This window comes from Lepus europaeus, chromosome 19 (genome assembly GCF_033115175.1).
Source record: "Lepus europaeus isolate LE1 chromosome 19, mLepTim1.pri, whole genome shotgun sequence".
NCBI classification, from domain to species: domain Eukaryota; kingdom Metazoa; phylum Chordata; class Mammalia; order Lagomorpha; family Leporidae; genus Lepus; species Lepus europaeus.
Window position 1 is genome coordinate 47,340,176 of NC_084845.1, and position 27,956 is coordinate 47,368,131.

The 27,956-nt window shown below is 37.0% G+C and overlaps 1 long non-coding RNA gene across 1 annotated transcript; it reads right to left on the bottom strand.

Moving 5' to 3' along the window:
• Positions 1 to 27,859, bottom strand: LOC133748900 (uncharacterized). The gene is made up of 3 exons (XR_009864519.1): positions 27,801 to 27,859; positions 1,132 to 1,217; positions 1 to 356 (listed from the first exon to the last, which is right to left on the bottom strand). It is a non-coding gene; the product is annotated as an uncharacterized LOC133748900 (long non-coding RNA).
• Between the last annotated feature and the right edge of the window lie 97 nt (positions 27,860 to 27,956).

Genomic DNA, 27,956 nt, shown 5'->3' on the forward strand with positions numbered 1-27,956 from the left:
AGAGAGAGAGAGAGAGAGAGAGAGAGAGAGAGTCCTCCATCCATTGGTTCACTCCCCAGTTGGCCGCAACGGCCAGAGCTGCGCTGATCCAAAGCCAGGAGCCAGGAGCTTCTTCCAAGTCTCCCACGTGCGTGCAGGGGCCCAAGGACTTGGGCCATCTTCTGCTGCTTTTCCAGGCTATAGCAGAGAGCTGGACAGGAAGTGGAGCAGCCGGGTCTCGAACCAGCGCCCATATGGGATGCTGGCGCTTAAGGGCAGGGCTTTAACCCACTGCACCACAGTGCCAGCCCCAAGAACATCTTTTCAACATTCAAATCCAAGCACTCAATTTTTGAGGCACGTGTGAATCATTTCTCCTGAAATATGAAATCCGCTGTTAGAATATTTTATATCATTAACCCAGTATGTCAATTCCTACCTCTGTAACTATATTCTTAACTCTCCATTAGTACAATTATTTTTAATCAAGACTTTTTCTTGGTTGGGGGCTTTTCCTTATCCAAAGCTCTTTTCCCTTTCTGGATGGCTTTTTCTTTTAAGATTTACTTATTTCAAAGGGAGAGAGAGAGAAAGAGAAAGGAGAGAGAAAGAGAGAGAGGCAGGGAATGTCTTCCATCTACTGGTTCATTCCCCAAATGGCCAAAGTGGTGGGAATTGTCTGGTAGGAAGCCAGGAGCCAGGAGCTTCTTCCAGGTCCCCCATGTGAGTGCAGGGGCCCAGGGACTTGAGCCATCTTCTGCTACTTTCCCAGGAGCATTAGCAGGGAGCTGGATTGGAAGTGGAGCAGCCAGGACTCCAACTGGCACCCATATGGGATGATGGCATTGCAGGTAGTGTTTTTCCCCACTATGCCACAGCACCAGACCCAGCTAGTACAATTTTTAACCTTAGAATATAAACTGCTAACTAACTTTTTGTATGAGCTCTACACATCATAAAAAAGATGAATTTATCAAGATGAATGCATTTTATACTGGTAACTTCCACCCGAAGGATTTCTTTTAGTTTGAAAATACCATGGAGCATCTTTAATATAAACTCCTTAGCTAAACATTATTACTTTACTGAGTTAGCAGGAGCATGGGTTTTAGTGAATTTTTCCCTTAGACATGTCTTCAGAATCAACCAAACCTTGGTAAAAATTCTGGTTCCCCATTTACTCCCTGGAAAATTTGGTGGTCCATGTATTGCTTCTCTGATCTTCAATATTCTCACCTCTGAAATGATAATAAAACTAATCATTTGGCAAGTATGTTGTGGTGATTGATAGAGAAGTGTGATGCCTATTTGTTTTTTTTCCTTTCATGTTTCCACCCCAACACAGTGCATTACATATGAGTCCTGTCCCTTCTTGTTATAGCTCTGTGTTTTATAAGAGAATGAACTGAATTTTCTTTGTTCCTTGGGTCTTGGTCTGAAGTTAGCATCCTTGTAATCTAAATCCCATATACCTCTTTTTTCTCCATCTTTGCAAATAGAAGGTATAGGAGACAATCTGTGGATTTTTACTGTCTACCAGCAGTCCTTCACTCAACTCTCAAAGCAGTATCAGAGTTTCCATGTTGCCTCCCTTCCTCTTCATTCCATTTGAGTCCAGTGGGGTTGAGACTAGGTCAGGCCCACCAAAATATAGATTCAATGTCAGGTAGGTAACTGACTTGAAAAAAAATTCAGAATTAGTTAAATCAATTTCAGCAGGCTTGATGAAATGAATTGGGGAATAATATTCTCTCTGGGGCTCATTTAAAATACAGAGTTGATATCTCAGGTTGCTTACATTTTCCTGATAAAATGGGAAAGTCTATCTTTGGGTGAAGCCTACAAGGAGAGAGGAGAACAAGAACCTAGAGTCTGATTTCCGATAACACTGCTTGAGTTTCTGGCATCAGCTACACCTGCAGTTGAAGCTGAAGGGGGAAAACATGTTTTCCATTTAGCATAAGTCACTGTGAATTCTGCCCTTTTTAACTGAAAGTGCTTTATTCAATACTAACGTGCAAATAGTACCCAGATGAATGTATCTTATCAATACATAATAAACTGTTTAATGGCAATTATTTTTATTTTATTCCTGTGATTATTACCTATGTCTGGAAATAACAACAGAAGATAGATTTCTTCTTCCATCCTGGGCAGGCTTTGAATGGTTATTTTGATCTCTTTCAGCCCTCAGATCCCACGGTGCTTGCAGACATAGGCAGCTACGTTGTTCAAAGAAAAAAATTGCTCCTCTCCTTAGATATGCCCAGCAGGTCTATTAAACTACTGTGATTTCTCAGCCATTCACAGTTACTGCATGTTGCTTACAACTGTGTTTCAACAGATCCCTCACATTTTTTCTTTCTTTCTTCTTTTTTTTTCCTTTTAATTCCCTTGCTCATTCCGTTCAGCACCTGCTTGGGTAGGCTGATACCATTGATTCTAAATGAGTTCCATTGCCTCTGGTTGTTAACCACCAAAACTGGCATTTTGTTTGGAGAATAGATTCTGGTTTGTATCAGTAATGTTGATCAAGGCTCAATCTAGATGAAAGGTCTAAGGATGATAATTTTATCAAGAAATGGGAAAATAAGTATATAGTTGTTCCTAAAAATAGCAAATAAGGTGTACAAATAAAAGTGCACAAACCATTGTTCTTGAACTGTGAGTGAAGACAGGGACCATAAGCACCCTGTGAGAAATAGTGACATTTGAATTTTCTTTGTACCCACCTGCTAGCACAGTAAGAGGCATTGTACTAGCTTCACATTTGGCTGGGCTACTACCAGTAGCCAGAATCTAGCAAAAGAGATGGTCAAAGTAGATGTAATATTCAGCCTTGTTCTGTTGAGTTTCCACTTGAACTCATTAGTGACTCCATATAGTATCCTAATTCTACTGCAGGGCAGGAGCAGGGGGAGGAGGTGGTGATTTGGCAAAGCCTCCAAATGCAACAGCAAAGTTTTCCTTCAGCTGGGTTGTCTTTAGAGAAGTAAGCTTGCCTAAATTCTTTGTCACAAACACATAACATCTTTCTTTAGAAACCAGGAGATTTGGGGAAGAAAAAATTCATTTCCATAGTTTTGGGGCTTGAGTTAGTGGCTGGGAGGATGTTAGCTAGCATCCCTACAGACTTTGCTTAGATGTGTGGGATAGTATTTAATAAACACAACTTGATTTCTTGGGTAAAATGCTCCTACTTTGCTTAGATGTGTAGGATAGTATTTAATAAACACAACTTGATTTCTTTGGATAAAATGCTCCTTTTGATGGCCAGTGCATCCCTGAATCATTCTGTTGCAGAAAATGATAATGATAACAAGCACTCAGGTCTACAGTTTTGACTTCTTCCTGTTCCATCCCTACTAATGCTCTAACCTAAGTTTTATTGCAACACATTGCAGCACAATTTTGGATGCCTCAATAAGATCATTAATTTTTAGGGCAACAAAAAATTTACTTGGTTTTTCTCAGAAATGTTGATAAATGACTTCTCAGATGAACTTTCTTGCCCATTATATGTCTTTGCAAAGGTAGAGATACCCACTATATGATATTCTACAAAGAGAATACAGGTATGCACACATACACACATATACCACACAAATGCTATGAGTATATTCTGTGAAAATATATATGTACAGGTACATATTGTATACACACATACACACTTAGTGTGTATTTTATTTTTTAAGGCTTAAAACATTTATTTGAATGGCAGAGAGACAGACGGAGAGGAAGAGGAAGAGGGAGAGGGAGAGGGAGATAAAAGAGAGGTCTTCCTTCTGCTGTTTCATTTCAAGCCTGCAAAAGCCTGGGCTGACCCAGCCCAAAAACCAGGAACCTGGAAATTGATCTACTTGTCTCATATTAGGGCAAGGACCATTAGTATATGAGTTATTACTTTCTGCCTCTATGATATGCATTGCCAGTGCACTGGAATCTGAAGCAGATTAGGAACTCAAATCCAGGCACTCTCATGTGGGATGCAAGCATCCCAAGCAGCAACTTAACTGCTGTGCCAAATGCCTGCCCCGTGGCGTGTGTTCCAACCTCAGTTTATCTGTGTTACCAGATCAAATCACTTAATTTACCATTGATATCCTACTATCCCTTCCATTTGTAAAACCAGAGGATTTAATTGTATGAATAGTGGTGCTCTAAGAGGTGAGACTTGGTGATTCAGAGAATAAAGGAATGGCTCCAAAAGTTGTGCTAAGCCCCTGCATAGCTCAAATATTATAAACTTATAATGTAGTAGTTCATTTCAAGCTACCTGCTCTTTCTAGTTGATACCACTACACAACCATTCCTAAGTAAGCACAGATATTTGCGCATCAGCTAATTCAGCTTAAATTGATTGCTATTCCATTTTTGATGAAATTAAGTGCTTGTGAAATTATCTGAATATGTACAGTAGTTTTCTTTCACTTTAAGTAAAATGCTTAAAAAATTTAAATGTTTATAACATCGGGGTGGGTGTTGCTCTGCTAGGGGTTAAGCCACTGCTTGAGATGGCCACATCCTGCATCAGAAGGCTGATGTGCATCCAGGCTACTTCGCTCTGGATCCAGTTTCCTGCTAATGTTCCAGGGAAGGCAGTGAATGGTGATCCACAGGCTTAGTTCCCTGCCACCTATACTCAAATGGAGTTCCTGGCTCCTGGTTTCAGCCTAGCATACCTATCCCTGGCTGTTGAGCCCATTTGGGGATTGAACCAGTGGATGGAAGATATTCTATCTCTCTCTCTCTCTCTCTGTCTCTCTCTCCCCCCCCCCCATTTCTCTCTCCCTTTCCCTCTCCCTCTCTCAGTCACTTTACTTTTAAAATAAATCTTTTAAAAACTATTTATAACAGAAAACTACTTCATATGCTAAAGGTATAAAAGTCATTAGCTTTTTGTTTGTTCTGTAAACTCACCAGAAATAAATAACAAGTCTTATATGTTTTAAATAACATGTTTAGAGATGATAGTTAAAATATGAGGTATTATTAGGAATTTTAAAACACATGTGTACTACTAGGATTGAATTCTTTTCTTTTAAAAGATTTATTCATTTACTTCATAGGCAGGGTCACACACCGAGGGAGGAGGGTGGGGAAAGAGATTGTCTGTCACTGATTCACTCTCCAAATGGCCACAGGGCCAGAGCTGAGCCAGTCTGAAGCCAGAAGCCAGGAGCTTTTTCCCAGTCTCCCATGTGGGTGCAGGGGCCCAAGCACTTGGGCCATCCCCTACTGCTTTCCCAGGCTCATAAGCAGGGAGCAGATCAGAAGTGGAGCAGTTGGGACTCCAACAGGTGCCCATGTGGGATGCCAGCACTGCAGGTGACAACTTAATCCACTAAGCCACAACGATGGACCAAGGGACTGGATTCTTAAAACATCAATTTTAGGGGCTGGCACTGTGGCATGGTGGGTAAAGCCACTGCCTGCAGTACCAACATTCCATATGGGCACCAGTTGGAGTCCCAACTGCTCCACTTCTGATTCAGCTCTCTGCTAAGCAGTAGAAAATGGCCCAAATCCTTGGGCCCCTGCACCCACATAGGAGGCCTGGAGGAAGCTCCGGGCTCCTGGCTTCGAGTTGGCTCAGCTTCGACTGTTGTGGCCATCTGAGAAGTGAACCAACAGATGAAAGACTTCTCTCTCTTTCTCTCTCTGCCTTTGCCTCTCTGTAACTCTGCTTTTCAAATAAATAATCTTTTAAAAAATCAATTTTATTGTGCATATAGAACAACATTGAGTTGCTAAATAAGGCTGTATACTCATATGCATCAATTTACACTAATTTTGTACGAAAATAAACATTTTTTTCATTCTGTTTTCCACAAACTTCTTGAAGTACCTTTGTATGTTGTTTCTTTAGAAGTAGGTTGCAATGGCAACCTTTAATCTGAAGTTCATTGCTATGAATTCTTCATGTTCTGAATATTTGCAATCTTAGTCTTTAAAACTCAAGAGAATTCATAGGAATCCCAAAGCACACTACTTCAAACAATTGACAAAGAATAGTCTACTAATTTTAAGAAATAAATATTTAATTTTTACAGAGTATCAAATTTTACTTCATAACTTTTCCACTATCTTGTTTGCTTTACCCTTAAAATTGTAAACAAGAATTTGCTCAATTTTTTAACAAAGATGTTCTCTCTTTGAACATTACCAATAACTCAGTCATCCTCCATCAGGTTCCCAAATGGTCATCTTAGCCGAATCTGTTTGGTAGCTGTGTCTGGGATGCTTTTGTGGAATAACTTATTTAACCTACTGTAGGACGATGGAAGAGAATGAGTTCCTATCTCCTATGACTTACTGGAGTAGTTTGGTGATCATTATATTAAATCACAATGGATCCAATTGTTTGACATAGAGACGGTCATTCACTTATCCACCAGTTCACACACATGTGTCAAAGTTCTGCTCAGTGAAAGGTGCTTTAGAACGGAGCTTAGCAACAAGACAGGAGAAGGGCAGATGTGAATGAAGGGCTTATTTAATGGTAATAAACAGGAAAGGACATTCCTTACCCACACTGCGGTTACAGAGTGGGACTCAGAGGTATGAAGAGACTTTAAAAAAAAGAATAGAAAATAAAATTAAAAACCTATTTTCCGTGAACTTTTTGAAGACCACTCTTATGTGGTAAAGAGATAGGAAACTTCAATCTGCCTGTGCAAGATGATGTCTTTACAGAGGTTATATCATTACTTTTATCTCTTACTTATAATCATTCACTCTGGAGGGTCACTTTAATAGTTATGCTCTGTAAGACTATTCCAATATTACATGTTTTCCATATGTTTAATTTTCTGCCTCTGAACTCTATTTTTATCTTTGCTTATTCATTCAGAACAATGAACATGAACATATCTCTAACAATCCATCTCTATCTCGGTGGAGAGGGCACATGGGGTATAGAACGATATGGGGATGCTCTTGCAGGAAGCTTCTGTACTGATTCTCCTGCTTCCATCCTTGCCAGCTTTAGTTCATTCTCCGTCTACAGAGGCAAGAGAGCGTAAATCAATTTATCATCCCCCTGCTATGATTTTCCAAAGGTGCAGCCAGATCCTTCTCCATTTTTGATCAGCACCACAGCCATTTGCCAAGTACCTTCCAATTTTTAGCCTTCTCACATTGTTCCTTCCTTTGACTCTTTGGCTGACCATTTATTCTGTTAAAGTGTCAGTTTAAATATCAATCCCTCAAAAGAGCCTTTCCTAATGTTCTGTTATATGATTTCATAGCATCCTACACTTTTCTATTATGATGTGCTTCATTAATTGTAATTTGCATATTTCCTTATTTTCTGCTATATATGATAAACCTGATGTGTTACAACAGCTTAGACCTCACCTCTAGGACAGTATCTATTAATTATTAATTATTTTCTGAATGAATTAATGTCATAACATTTACACTTCAGCTAAATATTCTGTCAATATGTTTATGATGTATATTGACTGTTGAGTATTGTGAATCTATCTTTCTAAAGGTTAAAGGGGAAGAGAAACAAAACAAAGATCCTAGACATGAAATTACTTAGAAAAGATATTACATGCCAGAATATCCTTATTTCCTGTGCCATTGGACCTAAATTCAATATCTTCCTACTGAAGGCTATGTTTACTAAAATCAAACTACATTCAGCTATGGATAACCTGTCTTTGAACATATGCTGTAGGCTGCATTCTACCAGAGGAGTGGGTAACAAGCTGTGAGACTAAACTTTTATCATCATCTCTATAAATCAAGATGAAAGCTATAGACTTCCTCCTGTGGACTTCACACTGCCTTTAGAAAAACAAAAAGGTGAAATAGTCAGATCAAAAAAGAGCAAATCTGAAAACAATTATTTGGCATTAATAGAATACTGCTGACTATCTCATTTCTTTAAAAATTCTGGATACTAGAGAATTCCAAAAGTTCTAGGAAGCACAATTGCAGATATCTGGCCCCTGAGTTATGTCCAATATTTTAATACTTCAATTAATGACCCCAACTCCAACATAAAATAAACCTCTTATAAATATTTTTGGTTTAATTATTTGCAATTTGTCCTTAACAGAAGTAGAGACTCATTACAAGCCACCTAAGAAATTGTATTTTCCACATTGCTCATCTTATTTAGTATTTCTTTTTAGTACATTGTAAATTGAGTCTTTGTCAGAAAACTTGGTATGTATTAATGGACTCATGATAATGAAATTGAATATATATTAGGACATATTTTGAGCTCTGAATCAAACATTTAGGATATGTTTCCTAGCATCTAAGGGTCACTAAGAATTCTAGATATTTTTTCTACTCTACCAGATTATTAAAACAAAAGCAGTTTACAATTCACTTGCCTGTAAGCAATAGCTAAGTCAAAAGTACACATATTACCCATACTGTAGTATTTATTCCATTTAATAGGCAAACATTAAAAATAAATGTATACTTTTTAATTAATTATCCTTTTAAGAAAGGGTATTTTTGGAAGCAGAGGGAATATTTTAATTGAATTTAGCAACACATTGGTAGAAGACTGGATTTAAACCAACTGTAAAATGAAAATTAGAGTTATGTTTCATACTACCAACCTTTGTGCACATTACTCTAATTTAAATGCTGGTTAAGTGTAGCTCATTTGCTCTTCATTTTAATATTAGAGTGATGGAAAATAGACTTAATTGTGGCAATATATTTAGCTTGTACATATTAACAGGTTTTTTCTTTCAATATGACTGCCTTTTTTTTTAAGGTCTCCAAATACTTTTACATATTCTTTCTTATTTATTCACTTCTTTATCTTATGATGTCTAATAAAATTAAATTTGGTTAAGTTCATGGAATTTACCTCAAACTTTTATTATCTTCCTACCTTATAATTGAGTGACTGAGTTTTTTTTTTTTAAATAAGCATTCACTAAATCAGTCAGTGCATCATTTCTCCTACTATGAAATGCTATCCCTTCATTGTTGCACAATCAAATGAAATATTATGCACATAGCATCAAGAAATATGTATTTGTATTTTCTAATGGACAAACTCACTTCTTCCCTACATTATTTATTGAAAGATGTACAGCTTTGATTCTCAGCTTTCCTGGAGTCTTTCAGGGCATAAGACATATATTCCTTAGCTAGCCCTCGACCAAGAGAATATTTGATGCTTTACTAATATGTGGCTTCAAGGGAAGCAAAAATTAATTTTGAGTCATTTTTAACTTTTATAATATACATCCTTGAGTGCAGCACAAAAGTAAAATATAGGGGATGGCTAGGGAAATAAATTATGTTGAGTGACAAGTCTATGTTTAGAATTGTACTAGAGCTGGCGCTGCAGCTCATTAGGCTAATTCTCTGCCTGTGGCGCCGGCACCCCGGGTTCTAGTCCCGGGTGTGGCACCGGTTCTGTCCCAAATGCTCCTCTTCCAGTCCAGCTCTCTGATGTGGCCCGGGAGTGCAGTGGAGGATGGCCCAAGTGCTTGGGCCCTGCACCCGCATGGGAGACCAGGAGGAAGCTCCTGGCTCCTGGCTTCGGATTGGCGCAGCGCGCCGGCCGGCCATGGCAATCATATAGGGGGTGAACCAACGGAAGACCTTTCTCTCTGTCTCTCTCACTGTCTGACTCTGCCTGTCAAAAAAAAAAAAAGAATTGTGCTAGTAGATGATTTACTTGTAGTGAACTTGCCAGATAAAATACAAGACACCAAGTTTAACGTGAATTTCAGATAAACATGAAATAAATTTTTAGTATAAGCATATCCCACACAATATTTGAGATATCCTTGGAAAATTTTAAGGAAAATGGAATTAAAAATGTTTATTTTGGTGTAAAATTTGTTGAGACCTGTGCATATTTTTGTTTATACTAAAATATTGTTTTGTTCATCTGCAATTCAAATGTAAGTAGCTGAAATGGATTGTACATTGCTGAATCTGGCAACCCTACTCTCATGGCTACTTTGCCAGGTGTGCTAACCTACCCCATACTACAAATGGGGAATCAAAGTTTCGGAGACTTTGTCAGCTAGCAAGAGGCAGAGGTGGGACTTAAGCCCATGCCTGGCTCTTCACAATCATGGTGTTTGTCTCAATATGCCATCCTGTTTACGTGGAGTACTCTAGCTTTTGGCTGTAGGATAGAGGGATGTCTTCCACCAATGCATGCATTTTTCCTTAGCAAAATAGATCAAAAGAAAGGAAATATTTTATTTCATTCCACCTCCTCCCTAGGCAAAGTCCTTCTGCTTTACAAATTCTATCAGAAGAGAAAAGCACGCTCTCATTTTTCTCCTACCACACAATATTACTGCAACCACATTCCCTCCAGGTGAGAAACTCTGAGCACATTCAGAGAGCTGAGGGACATATTTACAGTCCCGTAAGATCCTATCCCTGCTCCTTTAGCACCATTTGTCATTTTTGTGATGAGACATATTTTGGGAAGCAGGTGGTAATTCCCTCAGAGCAACAGTACCAGAGCTCCTCAGAGCTGTAGGTGGCCATCTATGGTCTGTAGATTCTGAAGGGTGAAAGAAAAACTGAGTGTATTCACAGTTAAAGTGATGGAAGTGGCAGATATCAGAGCTATTAGTTACCATTTTCTGTTCTGAAAGAAAAGGAGAGAGGATATTAACACTGGGGGCAAAGGAAGATGCATTGCAGAGCTTCAAGCTGTGGAAGCTTTGCCTTGTGATCTGTGTTGCTGCTCCCACACAGTTTGGCAGGGGACAAATAGTGAGAAGTGTTCCATTTTTAATTTTAAACTTTTAAGCAGAAGGCCATCAAGAATAATCCACTCAGTAAACATTTGGTCTTGAATCTTAGCATTTCTCTTCGTTTGACAAACAGTATCACAAATGTTAAATGTTAGAGAAGAACCAATGACATGCATGTTTCATCAAGTGAATCCTTTGCCAAGAATGTCTCTGGATTTTTTCTGATGCAATGTAGGGAAAAATTATAAACACAGCTAAAAGGCAGTGAATTTAGGATGAAAGCAAGGATTTTCTAATCATATAGGTACAGGTTCAAATGCTACCTGCACCATTCATTTGCTGTATGACCTAAACCTGTTTTCTCTAAAAGTGAAATTAATAGCAATATCAGCTTTATTATAAAGATGAAAAGAGATTTTGTATCATGGACATAATACACACTTAAAAATATGTATCAGTTCCCTTTAATTTCATTTGTTTTTTAAATGTGAAAATGTAGTGAAGGGCTGGACTTTGGCTCAGCCATTAAATCACTGCTTCAGGTATGCACATCCCACACTGGAGTTCCTGCTTCTAATCCAGGGTACTCTGCTTCTGATATGCTTCCTGCTAATGCATAACTTGAGAGGCAGCAGATCCATGGCCCAGATACTTGGATCCTTGCCACCCACATGGGAGATCCAAATGCAATTCTGAGCTCCTAGCTTGTCCTAGCTCAGTCCCAGTTATTGTGGGCATTGGGGAAGTGACCCAGTGGATGGAAGATCTCTCTCTCAGTCTTATAGTCTCTCTACCTCTCTCTGTATCTCTCTCTTTTAAATAAAGTGAAAATAAAAGAAACCAAAAATATTTAGTTTAATGAAACAGAAGGGAACTATATTAAGCAAAATTGAAATATAGATGAAAAAACTATGTTCTTTCATTTAAAATTTTTAAAATTATACCATATATTTTTGAATCTGGATCCTAGGGCAATAGTATCAGTTCATGTAATCTTAATACTCCTCTAATTACTATAGTTCATTCTGGATGGGTTTATACAAAATGGATGAATGCCACACAGATGATTATTATTATTCAGTTATATGAATCTCTCAGATACTTAGCACTGCAAATCATTGGAATTAAGTGATCCATATGGGATCATTTCTCGGCCTTTTGGCTAAGATCAAGTGTAAAGGGATCCATATGGTATTGAATTTTTTATTCAACCAACATCAAAATAACTATATTCAAGAAACTTAGTAGAAAGGATTAATTTCTAGGGAAAATCAGTGCATCATACGACTTTCAAACCAAGATTTTTTCTCAATTTTGAGATTCTACATATCTAACTACAGTTTCTCTAATCAATCCATTGAATCTGATTTAAGTAATTTATTCATTTAATTTTGTTTATGAAAAATGCATTTGTTGTATGCCTATTATGTGTTTGACACTGATGTAGGTACTCAATTAATACTATGTAAAAATCATAGAGAAATGATATTGAAATGTTGTAAGGAGAGAGAAAAATTGTCAACCAATAGTTCCTTGTTACTGTACATTCAGCGATATATTTTATCCCATTACATTTTATTTGTGTCACTTCCATTCTACTCTCAGTATGAACAGACAAGGCTAATATTGTTTCCAGTGAAGGCCTGACAGCAAGTCTGTTGATTTGTTTGGCATTACATTTGAGCTGCACTCATGCGGCCCAGAATGCTGAAAGATGACTTGGCTGAAAAGAACAGGCAGTATGCCCTGGGGAGAAAGGACAGGATTTGGAAGAAGAGAGGAATTTTGATCCAGTACTTATACATATATGCACCACCCAAGGCTCAGAAAATTCCCACATACGGATGTGGGTAGCCATTATTTTCTATAGGACAGCCTACTCAACATTGCATCATAGGCTAACTTTGAAGAATTTGAGATTTGAGTCACATGGTGCAATCCTTTTTTCTTGGTTAAAATGAACCCCATACGTTGCATTTTCAGCAACCTTTCCTACAAAATATGAGAAAATCTTCCCTGAGGATAACAAAAATGAAAGTCAGTTTATAATTCAAGCCTTCCTCTGAAAACCTTGGGCCTCCAGAGTTTCAAAATGCATCAGACTTGGGCTCCCTACTTTATCATTTTCCCAGAATCCTCTATTGCTAGCCCATTTTTAACAAAATTTTCAGTATATATTCATATATAGACAAATTTTATTTTATTCTGCTTTATATAAATCCTACCATCTTGTACATATCATTTTGTAATTGAATCTTTGACTAACATTGTTTTTGAGTTCTACTCACATAAATATTGTAGTTGTTATTTTATTAATTTGTTTATTTTATCTGCTGTATAACATTCTACCTTATGTGTGTTCTGATGGTCATATTTGTTATTTCTTGCTTTCTGTGATTTTTTTTTTAATTTTTATTTTTGACAGGCAGAGTGGACAGTGAGAGACAGAGACAGAGAGAAAGGTCTTCCTTTTGCCGTTGGTTCACCCTCCAATGGCTGCCGCAGTAGGCGCGCTGCGGCCGGCGCACCGCGCTGATCCGATGGCAGGAGCCAGGCTTTCTGTGATTTTAAAATTATATCTTACATCATTGTCGTGGACATATGTGAGAGCTTTCAATAAGTAAATATCTAGAATGTACTCTGGGCCAGACAGCAAGTATGGGCGTTACCAGTTGTATCAGATCTTGTTAATTTCATTTTTCTCATCCCATCACCCCAAATTTTATGCACACATGTGTGTGGGTATGTGTGTATCAATGGTAATTTTCTCTAAGAGAATCAATAAATTATGTCCATTTAAGAAGTCAAAACAATTTCATGACTGTTTTCCTGTCCACCTATTTACTGTAATGATTAGTAATTTGTAATTGATGGATGAATGCTCAATCCTTCCATTCTCTTCTGTGATAAATATTCAAAGTAAAGTGAATGGAGTTTTCATGAATGGCATAGCTAGCTACTTCTTAGGGATTCCTTAACTATTTGAGAAACCAGTACTTGGAAACTGTAACAAGTAACTTATAACAAAGAATCAAACATTTTAAAAAAATGTCTGATAGGAGCCAGTGCTGTGGCTCACTTGGTTGATCCTCCACCTGCAGCACCGGCATCTCATATGGGTGCCGGGTTCTAGTCCTGGTTGCTCCTCTTCTAGTCCATCTCTCTGCTGTGACCTGGGAGGGCAGTGGAGGATGGCCCAAGTGCTTGGGCGCCTGCATCCGTGTCAGAGACCAGGAAGAAGTACCTGGCTCCTGGCTTCGGATCGGCATAGCTCCAGCCATAGCAGCCATTTTGGGGGGTGAACCAATGGAAGGAAGACATTTCTCTCTGTCTCTCTCTCTCACCGTCTAACTCTATCTGCCAAATAAGTTAAAAAAAAATGTCTGATAGATGGGTCACCACTTTTACGTGTTTTTTTTTTTTTTTTAAAACAAATCTTCAGTACTTATTATTCTACCTTTGAAACAGGACATTTTGCATATGCTTTAGATAGTGGCGGCTGGACAAGTAGCTACGGATACCATGATAGCTAAATTCAATAATGGCATCCATTCAAAATCATTTATTGAATTATGCTTTTGTGCCTGGAAACTCAAATGGCTGTGGATACAAATGTGCTTTGTTTTGAAATATTTACCATAATATATAATGCAAGCAAAGATGTCTGCAAATAGTTTAATCAATTATTGCAGCTAGTTCATAGAATTATGTATAAAATTAAGAGGGTTCCAATAACAGATTAGTATAACTGATGGGAATGAATGAAGTTTTAAGAAGATTTTATGAAAAAATTATCTCAGAAATGATGTTTGTATATTAACAATAAGAAAAAAAGCAATCCAGTTTTAAAAGACAACATATCACTACAGACTCTGCACCAACAATGGTACAGATATGGCAAATAAGCATGTAAACATTTACTTAACAACAAGTGTCATTAGGGAATTACAAATTGAAAAAGCAAATATCACTACCCACCTACAGAAAGACTAACATCCAAAATACTTTCAACCTAAATGCTGAAGAGGATGTGGAGAAAGAGAGATTCTCACTCATCTCTGGTGGAAATAAAAAATAATAAGCCACTTTGGAAGATAATTTAGCCGATTTTTTATAAAGCTAAGCATTGTCTTGCCATACAATGTAGCAACTGAATTCTATAAATTTCCCAGATGAAATTATGCGCACCCAAAATTCTGAACATAAATGTTTACAGTACCTTATTCATAATTGCTGAAACTTAAAAGCAACCAAGATATTTCTCATGAACTGGATAGATAAATGAACTACGGTTATTCCAATGATGGAATATTATTCAACACTAATTAGAAATAATCTATGAAGCAGTGAAAAGGTATGGAAGAGATGTCTATGGCTGTTGCTGAGACAAAGAAGCCAACCAGAAAAGGCCACACACTGTGATTTCACCTTCGTGACATTTCAGAGAAGGGAAAACTATAGTGTTAGTGTAACGATCAATGGTTGCCAGGGTTTTGATGAATAGGTGTAGAACATGGGATGTTTAGAGCACTTAAACCAGTCTGTATTATACTGTAATGGTGCACACATGATATTATCCATTTATCAAAACCAAGAAAACCATGTAACACCAGAATTGAATTCTAGTATAAACCATGGATTTTAGTTAATAATAATGTGTCAAGATGGTAGATATGTGTATTGACCATTTTGGATCACCATATAATGTACAACTATATTGAAACCTCACATTGTACCTCATAAAATCTATAATTATTATAAGATAATTAAACTAAAACTAGAAAAGAACAAAAATCATCAATATTGCCTCATCAATCATAAATAATATATTACACAAATTCAAGTTGTTAAAAATGGAAAAATGTGTGCAGGGATTAGCAGAGATTAATACAATGACTACTTCTTGTTAAAATTTTTCATAAATATAAACGTGTTCTACAAATATTTCTTAATTGTGATTGTATATCCACCATGAAAATAAAAGGCAGACATGGAAAGGGAAAATGCATTTCACACCAAATTGTGAATAAGGAGTTGATACATATGTAAAAAAATCAAGTTTGCTGAACTGTCAGTGGCTTTAAGGAACAATGTATGGAAAACTTGATGGGAGTGGGAGAACCTTAAGACCTCAGAGTGAAAAAAACAAACAAACAAACAAAAACCACTCTACCTATAAAAAAAAAAAAGGCCGGCGCCGTGGCTTAACAGGCTAATCCTCCGCCTTGTGGCGCCGGCACACCGGGTTCTAGTCCCGGTTGGGGCGCCAGATTCTATCCTGGTTGCCCCTCTTCCAGGCCAGCTCTCTGCTGTGGCCCGGGAAGGCAGTGGAGGATGGCCCAAGTGCTTGGACCCTGCACCTGCATGGGAGACCAGGAGAAGCACCTGGCTCCTCGCTTCGGATCAGCGAGATGCGCTGGCCGCAGCGGCCATTGGAGGGTGAACCAACGGCAAAAAGGAAGACCTTTCTCTCTCTTTCACTATCCACTCTGCCTGTCAAAAAAAAAAAAAGACCTCAGAGTGTTTATCCCTTAGCTAAGTCATTGAAAATTGGTGTTGTTGTTGTTGTGCTTTGATACTAATAGAGCAGAGGCTTAGAAAGAAGATTTTAATTTGCAAAATTATCTCCAATACCCATGCTAAAGCGTTAGAGTTCCAAGAGACTGGTTGGAAAGCTATGACCTTTTGCCTGTATTAAGGTTTTGGCTCAAGTTATAATGTGGAGTCAAAGAAGATGAAGCAAAGAATAGAGAACCAAAGGAAAGAGCCAGGATCTAAAATAATTTGATTCTGGGGCCAGTGTTGTGACAGAGGATTAAGGCCTTACTTGTGACATTGGTCTCCCACATCTGAGTGTCATTTTAAATCTGCAGTGCTCTGCTTCCAATCCAGCTTCCTACTGTTTTTTTTTTTTTTTTGTCTCAGAAATTTAATGCAAAAATTGACAGTTAATTTATAGATCACACATGGCACTGTAGTTCACCAATGCAAATACATATTCACTGATACATAAAAAAGATGACTCACTTTGGTTTCCAAGCATGATTTTTAACTAAGAACCTTAGTTATGCAAGAAAGCATCTTAAGTGAATTTGAGTAAAAGCAGTCTGTAGATGTGAAAATTTACCTGTTTGAGTCCTTTGTCAATAAGTTTGTCCTGATTACCTACATGGACTTTCTGGAGTATAAAGGACAGTGAGAGGCAACTGCAATAATGGACGTCTCAGAACGCTGTTTACACCTGTAGGCTGTATACCTAAGAAGTCCAGGACACTTACATGCTAAATGTACCTGGGCAGGCAGTGAATGATGGTTCAAGTAACTGGGACCCCTGCCACTCCCGTGGGAAACTTGAATGGACTTCCTGGCTCCTGGCTTCTGCCTGGCCCAGAAGTGCTTGTTTTGGGGATTTGGAAAGTGAACCAATGAGTGAAAGCTCTCTCTCTCACTCTCTCTCTCTCTCTCTGCCTTTCAAATAAATAAATAAATAAGTCTAGACAATGATACAAAGCCAATAGAAAATTTCTACTTAGGTGTTTTCCTCTCCTATTATTTGGATTTCAACAACATCAAAAACAAGTAATCAAATTAAACATTAGAGTTCTAAATATTTTAAGATTACTGTATCAAGGATTTTTTTTATTAATTAAAATTTATGCTGTTATAAATTATGGTGAATATATTATTCATTTTACAAAATGAAATTAATCAGTAATTTGAACTATAAAATCATCTTATTTGAATAATTAAAATTTAATTTTGAGAGAAAAAATTTAGCAATTTGTGTGTACTGTAGAATATATATGTTCTTTCTAACATATAGGTTGAAAAATAAATCTGATAATATAATTTTTTAAAATTTTCTTTTGTATTTGACAGGCACACACATATGCACATAGAGAGAGACAGAGAGAGAGAGAGGAAAGGAGGAAGACACAGAGAGGGAGTTCACATCTAAAATTTCTGCAATGGCCCAGATTGGGTCTTGCTGAACCCCAGAGCTGGGATCATGATCCAAGTCGTCCATATGGGAGGCAGGAATCTAATTATTTGACTTATCACTGCCACCTCCAAGTATTTTTGTGAGCTGAAAGTGGAGTCAAGAGCTGTAGCTGGGAATTGAATGCAGGAATCCTGATATGAAACACAGTATTTTAACCAGCATCTTAACTGTTAGGCCAAATGCCTGGCCCCATAACTATTTTTAATGAACAATAAAAGAATTATAGGGGCCTGCACCGTGGCTCACTTGGTTAATCCTCCGCCTGCAGTACCAGCATCCCATATGGGCACTGGGTTCTAGTCCCGGCTGCTCCTCTTCCAGTCCAGCTCTCTGCTGTGGCCCGGGAGGGCAGTGGAGGATGACCCAAGTGCTTGGGCCCCTGCACCCACTTGGGAGACCAGGAAGAAAACCTGGCTCCTGGCTTTGGATCAGTGCAGCACCGGCCATAGCGGCCATTTGGGGAGTGAACCAGCGGAAGGAAGACCTTTCTCTCTGTCTCTCTCTCTCACTGTCTATAACTCTACCTGTCAAAAAAAAAAAAAAAAGAATTATAGCATAAACATCAAAAAATACATTAAAATTTTAGATTATGGGACGGGTGTTTGGTGCATTGAATCAGACCCTGCTCTGAACACCCGAATCCCACCATATGGGTGGGAAAAAGCCATTGTAACCCATAACTGTACTTTGGAAATTTATATTTGCTAAATAAAAGTTTTAAAAAAAGAAGGCTAGAATAAATTACACAGAATACAAAGAGAGTGACGAAGTCCAATGTTGATGTAAGACTAAAATTTATAGCCTGTGAATTGTTTGAAAAGCAAACAAAATACATGAAAACTGTACCAAACTGAGCAGCAAAGTGAGTTCCACTTAAGTAGCTGCTGTGTGGTGATTACATGTGGGACACATTGAACGGTCGTTGCCTCTCCTACACAGGCCATAAGACTGACTCAGGGAAATGAGCTCAGCATATAGGGGTCAGCAGATGGACGGAACTGTGAGGGGGAGGCAGTAACAAAAGGAAAGGAGGTGGTGCGTGTCTGCAGGATTAACTGCAGTGATGTAGAATGGCGAGGTAGACCTTAATATGGAGCTGAATTACACACACGTGCTATGAAATCATTTGGTGATATGTTATTCTGTATCTGCTCCCTTATAGTTAGAAAGGCCTATATATAAAGGCAAAATAAAAACAAAAATACCTTCTCTGATCTCCTGGCAGAAATAGCCATTTTATTTATATTATATAAATATAACAGTCCTGGCTTTAAGCAATTTTTTTTTATTTGATAGGCACTATGTGTGATACAAGTTTAATTTTTCTGATCTAAGTTCATCCTCTCTGCCTTATGAGTTATGCATCATTATTAGTTTCATTCCCCAAAATTGGAAATCAAGGGCCAGAGAGATTTTCTAAGTTCCAGACTCATAGGTAGTATAAGGTAGAGCTGGACTCAAAGCGATGACTGGCTAATTCCAAAGCCCACACCAGTAAATACTGTGCAGAAAAGAAAAGTGTAGTAGTATCCAGTAATAGATAGGTTAGGCAGCAAGATTCTAGGTGCAGAGAGATCTAGTTCAGCATTTAGCCAAGAGGGAATGAATATCAAGGTCTGGACCTTGGGGAAAGTAATTGTAATAGACTAGAAGATTGACATAAAGGTCAAGTAGCCACCATCAGGGACTCTCTCAACAAGAATACAGAGGAAATACAGCTACTGAAAGATCTTCAACTGCAAGTAACTCAAATCTCAGAAACAGATTTTTTTCTATCACAGACAATATAAAATTATCCTATTTCACCTTTAGTAAAAGGCAGCCTTCTAAATAAGAGAGAATAAAAATGCATAGAGGGACAGGACAGTCACATATGAATTTATTCACAAGCTAGCTTAAAGGTAGAAAAATCATGAAAAAGAAGCTGTGGACAAGGTTCTGCAGTTACTCTTGTACATGTAAAAATTAATTCCTATTTTTGAATAAAGTGAGACCATTTGATCATGTGGGATAGAGTCAAAGCTGAAAAAGAATCTAATTAAAACAAAAAGTCGCTCATTGTTTAGGTTTAATTTATAATCCAACCACTAAAGTAAAAATTATACTTCAGAAATCCTATTAAAGTCTTTGTCTGTGCTTAATGTTTTTAAGAGTAGTCTTTATAATTTTGGAAAATATGAATCCATGTAATATACCTTGATGTAAAAAATAATTGTGGATAGATGTTTAAAAATCAATCCACTATTTTAGAACATAAAAGAAGGGTTACCTTCATTAGTTTAGGTAAAAAAATCCTCAATAACCATAATGATGGATCATTTTTCTCTGAGAGATAGAAAAATTTATTTTAAAAAGTGTCTGCTGTAATTTCACAGGAAAATAAGAGATCTTTTTAAATGATAATTCCAGCTTATTACCATTTGAACAGTCTTTCTAGCAGCCAAAAGAAAATGTATCTTCATCCTTTATTTCATAAATCCACAGTTGCCTACACCATGCCCATACATTCAGACGGAATGCAATTTCATAAATCTTAATTTGTCTTGAATAAAGAAAGCCTGTGTCTTCAACACAAAATATCTTCAGAAACTAAAAATGGGTTGTTGCTTGTCTTTTTACACTGTCCCTCAAATTGTCATCTCCATGTTTTGTTTACTGACATAGAAAACCAATTTGAGAATAAAAGTTAGAGAATCATGTGGGATGTGAATACAAGATAAAAGCCTTCTTGAATTCTAGATTCACCCAAGGGTAGAAATCTATAAAATGGCACAATTCCAGCAAAGGAAATTAAAGGCCACATAGTCGGGTATCATAAAAGAACCATAAACTCTATGATGCAAGAAAGAAAAAAAAAACAGAGAGAAATACTATAGTAGAATTTTACAATCTGGTGATAAATAAAAATGAAAAACAACCACAGAAGTTAGTAAAAAAAGACTAACTCTAAATCATCAAGTATAATTGAATCTGCAATGACTGAATACCAGGGCAGGGTTTTAAGGTGAAGAGCATGTAAGTTTTGTTATGTATCAGTGCACATGTACAACATTTAATGTTTTTAAGTAAGCTGCTCTGCCTTCCTCAAACCTGCTAAGGAAAAGGGAATCTTTTTTTTTTTTTTTTTAACTTTTATTTAATGAATATAAATTTCCAGTGTACAGCTTATGGATTACAATGGCTTCCCCCCCCCCATAACTTCCCTCCCACCCGCAACCCTCCCCTCTCCCGCTCCCTCTCCCCTTCCATTTGCATCAAGATTCATTTTCAATTCTCTTTATATACAGAAGATCAATTTAGTATAAAGATTTCAACAGTTTGCACCCACATAGAAACACAAAGTGAAACATACTGTTTGAGTACTAGTTATAGCATCAAATCACAATGTACAGCACATTAAGGACAGAGATCCCACATGAGGAGCAAGTGCACAGTGGCTCCTGTTGTTGACCCAACAAATTGACACTCTAGTTTATGGTGCCAGTAACCACCCTAGGCTGTTGTCATGAGTTGCCAAGGCTATGGAAGCCTTCCAAGTTTGCCGACTCTGATCATATTTAGACAAGGTCATAAAAGACAGAGTGAGGATAGTAACCAATGATCCTAAGAGTGGCATTTACCAGGTTTGAACAATTATACAGCATTAAGTGGGGAAGAGGACCATCAGTACACACATGTTGGGAGTAGAGCCATTGGTGGTAGAGTAGAGGTTATGATTACAAAGGAATGAGGCCCAAGTGCACTAGACAGGAAAAGGGAATCTTTTTAAAGTCTTCTCATGAATCTGCACTATACTCAGAACAAAATGCAAATACAATGCTAGGATCTACAGTGGTGAAAAGTCTATCAGTCGTTATTTTCAAGGACTTGGACTTGAAAGGAGAATATAGTTTGGATTGATGACACAAAGATGACCTTGAGTTTTAATTTCTTACATGGGAGCTGAAAACTAGGAGAAAAGCTAACTGCACAATGTCATTACTCACTATTAACCCTTTTGGAGATATAAACATTTTCTGAGAAGAAAACAAAAACAAAAACAACTCCACTCAGAATTTGCAACCATCTCTGGCGATATAAGCTGTCCTCTCTTCTTTGTCAGGTCTTTTCTGGAACTTTCAATTTTTAGGTAACCTCCAACCTCTGCCCAATTCAGAGTGCTCATAAAAGAACACCAATGCCCATATTTATAAATGTATTCTATTTGTTTTTCTTCTCAACCACTATAACTACCACCATGTTATCCTTTTAACAAAACTGCATTAGCTTTTTCAGTTTTACTAATTCATCTTTTATTCATGAAATAAATATATGACAAACTCAAAGGAGATATTTAAGGATAATTAAGTAGAAAAAGGAAAACAAACACACAAACTGAAAAGGTTTAACTATATTGGACAATTGTCTGGTAGTATCTAGTAGATCAACAGTTGTTTTATGCACTCTGACAATATTTCTATTAATAGTCATAAACCCATCAAATCCATATCTATGGTCACCAAAAGATGTGAGTGGAAACTTCTTATGATAGTTATGAATTTTAAAAGCCAAAACCACACAAATGTCAATTTAAATACACTGATGCTTTTTAAATTTTCTAGTTTTAATTTTGTATTAGTTTTTAAGTGATTCAATGTGGTTTCTAGATTCAGTACTAAGAACACAATGCCAGTCCTTTTTTTCCCTCCCTCCTTCCCTCTTTCTTCTTTCTACCTGCCTTCATTTTCCATTTATTTTTTCAGTTTTTGAGAGAACATATTTTGAATTTGCATGACAATAAAAAATACATTTTTATAATGGAATAGAGTACAATCATGTAAACGAACAAAGTACAGTCAGTTTTTATGACTTTCACAAATATAACATTGATGAAAATTAAATAGATCATTTACTTTTTATTTATTTAGAAAGAGTTACAGGGAGAGAGAGAGAGATTGATCTTCCATACACTGGTTTTCTCCCACGATGGCCAGCAATAGACCAGGCCAAATCAGGATCCAGGAGCTTCTTCTGGGTCTTCCTAATCATTAGCAGGGACCCAAAAACTTGGACCATCTTCTGCTGCTTTTCCTAGGCTATCAGAGGGAACAGAATTGGACATGGAGCAGCCAGGACATGAACCTGTGCCATATTGGATGCTGGCATCACAGGCAGCTGTGTTACCTACTTTGGCACAACTTTCCTCAGTTAGATTTTCTAGTAAAAAAGAAAACTGCATAATTAATGCTTCCATTTATACATACACTGAAAATACACAAAATTCATGTATGACAGAAGTCAGATTAGTGGATACCTGTGAGGTAGAGAAGACCTAACAATGATGGAGGGACATGAGGGATTCTTTTTGGGTTCTGTTTTATAATGAGGCATGATGAATTCCATATTACATTGTGTGAAATATCCCCACAGCTATGGTATAAATTTTCATGAATATTTATTTATTTGAAAGACAGAATTACAGAGAAAGGGGGGAGAGAGGGAGGAAGGGGGAGAGAAAGAGAGACAGAGAGAGCGAGGTTGATTCTGTTCACTGATTCACTCCCCAAATGCCATACCTGCAACATCTGGGGCTGGGGCTGGGGCTGGGGGTGGGCCTGGCCAAAGCCAGGAGCCAGGAGTTACATCTAGCTATTCCATAAAGGTGGCAGGAACCCAAGTATTTATGCTGTTTTCTGCTGCCTTCCAGGTACATTAGCAGGAAGTTGGATTAGAATTGTGGAGTAGAGAGTATAGTAGGCATGGAAAGCCAAGATATCATGGAAAAAAAAAAGACCTAAATGAATGATCTTTGTGAGTGAGATCCCAGTGGAAAGAACGGGGCCATCAAAGAAGGAGGTACCTTTCTCCAAAGGGAGGAGAGAACTTCCACTTTGACTATGACCCTATCAGAATAAGATCAAAGTCAGCGAACTCTAAAGGCTTCCATAGCCCTGGCAACTCATGACTAGAGCCTAGGGAGATTACTGACGCCATGAACAGGAGTGTCAGATTGTTAAGTCAGCAACAGGAGTCACTGTGTACTTACACCCCATGTGGGATCTGTCCTTAATGTGTTGTCTAATGTGAAGTGATGCTATAACTAGTACTGAAACAGTATTTTTATACTTTGTGTTTCTGTGTGGGTACAAACTGATGAGGTCTTTACTAATTATATACTGAATTGATCTTCTGTATATAAAGAGAATTGGAAATGAAAAAAAACAACCTGGTGTTAAATTGAAAATGGCATAGAAAATTAATTAATTTTAAAAAATATTATGTAGGATCTCTGTCTTTAATGTGCTGTACATTGTTATTTAATGCTATAATTAGTATTCCAATGGTAGTTTTTTCACTTTATGTTGCTAGATGGGCAAACTGTTGAAATCTTTACCTAATATATACTAAACTGATCTTCTGTATATAAAGAGAATTGAAAATGAATCTTTATGTGATTAGAAGGGGAAAGGGAGCGGGAAAGGGGTGGGTTGCGGGCGGGAGGGAAGTTATGGGAGGGGGGGAAGCCATTGTAACCCATAAGCTGTACTTTGGAAATTTATATTCATTAAATAAAAGTTTAAAAAAAAAAAAGAATTGTGGAGTAGCCTGCGGTCAAATCAGCACTGATATGGGATGTAGGTATTCCCCAGGGGTAGCTTAAACTGTTGCTCTACAATGCCTGCCCCTAAGCACATATTTTTTAAATCTATTTGTTTATCTATCTATCTATCTATCTATCTATCTATCTATCTACTTATCTATCTATCTACCTATCATCTATCATCTTTCTATCATACATCCATCTACAGTTCAATATTTTTAAAAAGAAAGAATTAAGTACCTAGGTTGCCAGGAGATAAGGATGAGAGTGTGAATGATTGTAGTGGTGGTATTGATGTTGATGACGATGTGAAAACTCTGCTTTAAAAGAATGTATCATATATAATGAGTAGTTGGAATGTAAGAAGTAGTCTATGCCTAGTAATCAAATGCTTGAAACTCTGATTTTAGACATGGATTTAGGTACGCCTTCCACTATTTACCACTTATATGATGTTAAATTCTAGAAATGCTATGTAATATCATGTTTTCTAATTTGTAAAATTCAGCTGTGAATGTCACTTATAGTATTAGAGAAAGGGTTAAATTGAATAAACCATCTAAATAATTTAATAGAACATTTATTGACATCAGTATTGTTATGTCATTTTCTGTATTGTTTTATCATCTTGATGATTCATATTACTGTTCCTGTAGCAGTACTCAAAGAGATACGTTGATGATAGCTTTGAAAATAAGGAGTGGATTTCACTATTGAGGAAAAGAACTGACTACCTAAATAAGTATGGTGTCAATGCTCATGTAAAAAGATAAACAGAATTTAAAATTAGTGTTTAAAAATATTAATATTGACTAAATTATTAAAACTGAATCATTGAAATTTGCATAAAACCTGGCAATAAACATATTATGCCCCCCAGATAGTTAAAACAGTTATAAAATTTCTAATTACATCTTTTAATTTCAAGATTATTTAAGTTAAAAGAAAATATGATTGAGACTTGAAGAATCACCATCATAAGCTTGCTTTAAGTTTTTATCACTTTTACATCAACTATTTTGATGTCCATGGGAACTAACAATATTTTATTAGTAGTACTCTAGCTGGTCTTGTAGTTGTCACTCTATTTCATAAAATAATTTTAAAATATTATAAACAATTTAGTAAGTGCACAATGAAATTCTTCCAATTGATGAAAGTAGTATAGGCTAAGCCAAATTGTTGGATGGCGGGCAGCACACTGATACTGAAATCATCTTTTACTTGTTCTTGGAAAGGTCTAAAATGAGGTATTCAGAAGTTTATTCATTCAAATACAATGTACAAAAGGCATTTGGGAGGTTGAAATATAATAAGACTTTTTATGCACAGGTAAAATTGAAAAGAATGAAGGGCCACTTAATAATTGTCTGCGACAGCTGTTTTTCTGTGACTTTCTTCTGTTCCTGTAATTACATTAAAAGCAAGGACAATGACAATACAAAGTAAAAATAAAGAAAGAAGAGATAAAGATTTAATCTGGGCCAGAGAAGAAGGCCTAATGTGCCAAAATTATAACAGGCAAAGACACTCCCAGTGATTTTACTGAGTCATTAGTATATTTGTAGTCACTTTTTTCACCATGTGTTCTCTGGGAAAATAACACAGACAGTTATTTGGGTATGTTTCCATACTTTGTAGATAGAAAATACGTATGAACCCCACTTGATGTTTACAACTCCAAACTGAAAATAACACCACTTGGATTTGCTTAAAACATGATTAGTTTTCTGGTTTGTTTTGTTTGCAGATAAGGTAGGAAGACTATGCTCAGTATAGTTAACTTCTAAGGTTTAACTTTCCTAGTTCTCCCTGTGGAAAGAAGGGGTCATCAAAGAAGGATGTGCTTTTCTCTGAAGGGAGGAAAGAAATTCTGCGTTGCTTATGTCCCTGTCTAAACACTGATGGAGACTGTGGACCCAGAAGGCTTCCATAGCCTTGGCAGCTCATGTCAAGAGCCTCGGGTGATCATTGACATCATACATGAGTGTCGATTATTAAATTAACAAGAGTCACTTGTACTGTGAAGCAATTCTCATGCAGGACCCCTGTGCTCAATGAGTTGTTTCTATGAAAACTAACTGTAAAACTTGTTCTCAGTTTGTGTTTGTGTGTATGTGTGTGTGCAAATTATTGAAATCTTTACTTAGTATGGAGTTGGTCTTCTGTGTAGAAAGTTAACTGAAAATGAATCTTAATGGAGAATGGGACTGAGAATGGGAGAGGGAGGAGGAGGTGAGGTGGGATAAGGGATAGGACAGTGAGTATGGTGGGAAGAATCATTATACTCCTAAAAAGTTGTACTTATGAAACTTGTACTCATTAAATAAAAGGTTTCTTTGGAAAATAAGGAAAAGAATATACATTCAAAAAGTATTGGAAATCTTTATTTCTGGGTTAGTTTTGAAGCAGCTTTTCAAAAATATTGTCCAGGTGGGGCCAATACTGTCACATAGTAGGAAAGCTGCTGCTGGCCACACTGGTATCCCATATGGGTGCAGGTCTGAGTCCCAGCTGCTCCACTTCAATCCAGCTCCTGCTAATGCTCTTGGGAAAGCAGTAGAAGATGACCCAAGTACTTGGTCCCCTGCACCCATATGGGAGATCTGGAAGAAGCTCCTGGATCCTGGCTTCAGATCAGCCCAGCTCTGGCCATTGTGGCCATTTGGGGAGAGAACTAGCAGATGGAAGATTCTCTCTCTCTCTCTCTCTCCCCCTGTAACTCTGCCTTTCAAATAAATAAATCTTAAAAACACCTGCAAAAAAAAAATTTAACTTTCCTTTGCAATTTTCTTTAAAAATCAGTTGGGAACTTTCAAAGTTTACTAGAAAGAAAAATTGAATATTCATTTTCAGCATAAGCAGTTTGTTGTTGTTAAACAATTATTTACTTTCCTAATGTATAATTTTCACTATTTGTATAACAATATTGGGTAAGTATCTCAGCTCCACTAGGTCTATTATATTCACCTCAAAATATATATGATAATAAGAGTCCAATTATTAATATTAATTGCTATGGTACACAATAATAGTAATATAAATTATACACAATATGTTAATACATAATATACTTGTACTACATAATAAATTGATATGATAAAATTAATAGATTATAGTTAATTGGTTTGATCGACATTTTCCAAATTTTTCTTCTTCAAAGGTGGGACAGCATGGTTAACATAGAACTTTGCAGATACATAATCAAACTCATTCATGTTTTATTGTCTCCCTTTTTTCTTCTTTCTTTCCTCTTCATTTTTGTATATCCTTCCTACTTTTCCTCTTTCTACCCATTTGAGGAAAAATAAAAAAAGTTGTAAATTTGAGCATGAATTTGTGTATAAAAATCTAATAATTTGAACAGTAATTTCAAAAAAAATGCTTTGGTAAGCTTTTTACAGATAACTGACAGCCAGTTTCTCAATGGTAAAGTTCATCTCCAATCTCTAGTATAAAATCTCTATTACATATTCAGTGCGAGAAAATAAGTAGCCAGTGACATGGGGAGCAGCGGTCCACTTACCCTCAGAAAACACGGGGAAGAAGCAGCTTTGTGAGGAGCCTGCTAATGACTGCAGTCACTTGCCTGCAAATCATAATGGCCAAGGTCAGCTTGAAATAACTTCCAAAGTACTAACCTGGAGAGGCTGAAATATGAGAGCAAAGTTGAAGTGTGCTT